The sequence below is a fragment of the Acomys russatus genome, chromosome 18 (assembly GCF_903995435.1).
Source record: "Acomys russatus chromosome 18, mAcoRus1.1, whole genome shotgun sequence".
Lineage (NCBI taxonomy): Eukaryota > Metazoa > Chordata > Mammalia > Rodentia > Muridae > Acomys > Acomys russatus.
The window spans coordinates 22345768-22349439 of record NC_067154.1 but is presented as its reverse complement, the minus strand read 5'-3'; the positions used below and the strand labels follow the sequence as shown (position 1 = coordinate 22349439).

Here is a 3672-nt window from a genome sequence, read left to right as displayed (position 1 = left end):
ATTGTCCTTGGCTGGTGCCTTAGTTTGAGCGGGACCCCTGGGCCCAAATCTGCCTATCATAATGTTCTACTTGTAGATTTCTAGGACCCTCTGGATCCTTTTATTTTGCTATTCTCCCATGCGTCTCTCATTTAGAGTCCCAATAGGATGTCCTCCCCTCTGTCCCAGTTTCCTGGTAAGTGAAGGCTTTCGTGGGACATGCCCCTTGGGCTAGTATGCAGATATAAGTGAGTATATACCATTTGAGTCTTTCTGCTTCTGGGTTAACTCACTCATTATGATCATTTCTAGCTCAATCCATTTATCCACAAATTTCGGGAATTCCTTGTTTTTAATAGCTGAGTAGTATTCCACAGTGTATATGTACCACAGTTTCTTTATCCATTCTTCTACTGATGGACACTTAGGCTGTTTCCATGTTCTGGCTATTATGAATAAGGCTGCTATGAACATGGTTGAGCAAATTTTCTTGTTGTGTGCTGGAGCATCTTCTGGGTATATTCCAAGGAGTGGAATAGCTGGGTCTTGAGGAAGCCCTATTCCCATTTTTCTGAGATAGCACCAGATAGATTTCCAAAGTGGCTGTACTAGTTTGCATTCCCACCAGCAATGAAGGATTGTTCCTCTCTCCCCACAGTTTCAACTTCTATGTGCTATTTTCTGAACTAACACAATCTCAGTTCAGAAGGGAGATATGTAGAAGGAACATGAGTGCATTATTTTGGGCCCCAACATAGCCACTTCCAGCAAAACCGTACCTTTGGCAAGGGTCCTACCTCACCCACAGCATTCTGCATAATGCAGAACAGGTATGTCTGTGCCCTGGGTTAGTTTATGCCATTTCCACTTTGGATGCACCTACAGGGAACTGACAAATCATTCTTTTCTGCCTGGTCTCCATTCCAGAAGCAGAACCACACAGTGGAAGAATAAAGTTCTCCTTGATCTGGGAAGATGACCCCACTGATCCTGAAGTTAAGTATGCACTTTGAACACACACGACCATTCACACGGCATCCATTGTGGAAGCTCCTACTACATGCTAGGCTTTGTGCTAGCCGCCGAGGAAGCCAAGATGAATAAAATACAGCCCCTTCCCTCCAGGTGCTCTGACATACCATGCTGGACTTCTATGGGGTGGAGAGATGAAAGCCATTTTCTTCTGCAGCACAGAAGCAACACACCAGACTATGTATTTCCATCACCCAGCACATGGAGAAACAGTCTGTACCCAAGAAAGCCATGTCTTGACCCACAAGCTGCAGGCTGAGAAACTGTACACGTGGTCTACATCAACAATGAGACCCAGGAAAATCTCAACATCTCTCGGAGAATCCCTGCCAGACCCTGGGACTGAACCACAGTCATTCCTCAGGCCCAGCTCTCACAGTGGGCTCACAAATGCATCCTTGTGAATATAAATACATGAGCAAATGAGAAGGCAATAAATGCACTAATGACAATAGCATATGAATGTCACAAGTGGGTCGGGTACCAGTCCACCTTCATGAGCTCTGGGCTAAAGCATCCTGGCTATGGATCCTCAGAAACTGGAGAGGTAAAGGCCAGATCCCAAAGAGGGCTCAGCGTTAGGAGAACAAGCTAATGATGAAGAGTACAAACAGAACAAATCAGTAAACTTACTTCAAGATTAGCTCTTTGGCCCCTCGGGTGTCAGCTGAGCATTGATTATTAATTAGATGGTGGGATTGCACTCAACAAAAAAGCACACTGAGAGCCCTGGGTGCTTTTAAATACAGCGCTGACTACTTGCATCCTATGGGAGCAGTGCTCTGCAAGGAACTATAGTTTCTCATGAATAATGTTCAGGCATGATTTGTTGGGATAGCCATCAATTAAGCCACATGACTCCTACTATTTATACACACACACACACGTTGAATTAAAAAATACACCTCTCTCATCTCAATGGGAATGAGAGATAGTTTATTCTAGGCCCAACTATAGGTGACTATGACCCCAAGTGCCATGCTCCACCATGGTAACAGTTTCATTATTTTTTTTTACAGCAATAGAGTAAAGAAAAGAATATATCAAGACACTGGTGGGCAATCAGATGATCAGGTTCCAGCAAAACGCAAAGCTTTGCTATAGGCCTCAGGTGCTATCTGCTCATATCCTTCACTTGGAGGCCCACTCACACATTCCAGATGGGTTTACCTAATAGTCGCAGGATGTCAGGTCACACAGAAGCGGGCAATAGACGGTTATTTATAGGGTTAAAGTAGCCCAAGATAGTTGCGTTCTGGACCTATAACTTTCCAACTCTCCACAGCCATTGAAATTCTAGCTCATCAATAGACCTCATAGGTTTAACGTGGGTAAGCTGGTAACCGTTTTTTCGTACTTCAGAAGCTGTCTGTAAGCAATTTGACTCCAGGAAGCAGAACAGAGGAGATGGTGCCCTGATGGCCAATGTGTGTGGGGAAGTCACCTAGAGTCTTTGCATATGGTAGCTTGAGAGACCTGAGAAGATGGTGTCCCTTACACCGGCCATCCCTGGGCTGTGGCCTGATTTCTCTGCTACCATTCAGATGAGATGATGAATATAAGCAGCAAAGGGAAGCTAGTCACAGAGCTACTTGCAGAAATGACAGTTTTCTGCATACAACAGATGTGTGTTGTTTCTGCCATGCCTTGGGCATATGTAAGACTTGCAGGGTGTCAACACCTCAAAACCACAGCTTTTAACCACATTACCTGTTCTAACTCAGCTCAAATTTCAAAAATAGTGGTTGGCACAGCCTTTGTGCAATCGATCCCTGAGAGCTTCTGTCAGCTCCTTTGCAGAGGTTTCCCATCTGAGTATTTCCAGAAAGAACAGCACTTTGCTTTCAATAGCCTGCCAGCTGGTCGGAGACAAAGCAGGTGCAGCCCTTTCTAAATACCATATGCACATACATGCCTCCCAGTGCCTGGCCCCTCCTGCCAGAATTTTGGAGACAGGGCTTTGTTGGTGGTGAGACAATTTTTTTTATTTATACCAAACTTTATCAAAAGCAGAGGTGAGAAAAACTATGAAAATTATAAAGACTACTGAGTTACAGTATCCACTTTGCTTTTTGAGCCAGTGTCTCTCACTAGTCTGAGGCTTGCTGATGCAGTTAGGCTGGCTGGCCACTGAACCCCAAGATTCACCCTCCAAGCGCTGATGTTACAAACATGAGCCACCATGCTCAGCATGGCATTTCTATATGGGTGCTGGGGAATCTGACCTCAGTTCCTCATGCTTGCTTAGCAAGCACTTGACTGACTGAGCCGTCTCCCCAGCCCTAAGACTATATACTGTGAACCCCCCCCCAAAGCACTTTGTACATAAATCATGTCTGTTTGATGCTTTATCTCATGCAGGGAGAATAGCTGACCTGGAACAGGGGAGAGGCAATTGGACCTCGGCATCAGGACCTGTGTTACATGATGGAGTTGAATTTGCTCAGCAGTTGATTAAAAATGCCTGTCTTCAGCTCACTGTTTGTGCTCCTCTGCCCCCTTGGAATACCTGAGGCAAGAAGCAGGTGGAGTCCATCTTTGTGGTCTCACCACCACCACCGTCTTCCATCAGCACATTAGCTTTTTCCATTTTGAGCAGGAATGGAAATAAAATCAAATCAGAAGTCCCCAGCTATCTTTGAGACAAGCCTAGAATAGAAA

At 45.1% G+C, this 3672-nt stretch overlaps 1 long non-coding RNA gene across 1 annotated transcript in view; it reads right to left on the bottom strand.

The window, feature by feature from the left end:
• The window catches only part of LOC127202382 (uncharacterized), a 13083-nt gene extending 10216 nt beyond the window's left edge, over positions 1 to 2867 (bottom strand). The window contains exon 1 of the long non-coding RNA XR_007832292.1: positions 2722 to 2867. This is a non-coding gene — a long non-coding RNA (uncharacterized LOC127202382). The remainder of the gene's footprint in view (positions 1 to 2721) is intronic.
• Positions 2868 to 3672: the final 805 nt, after the last annotated feature.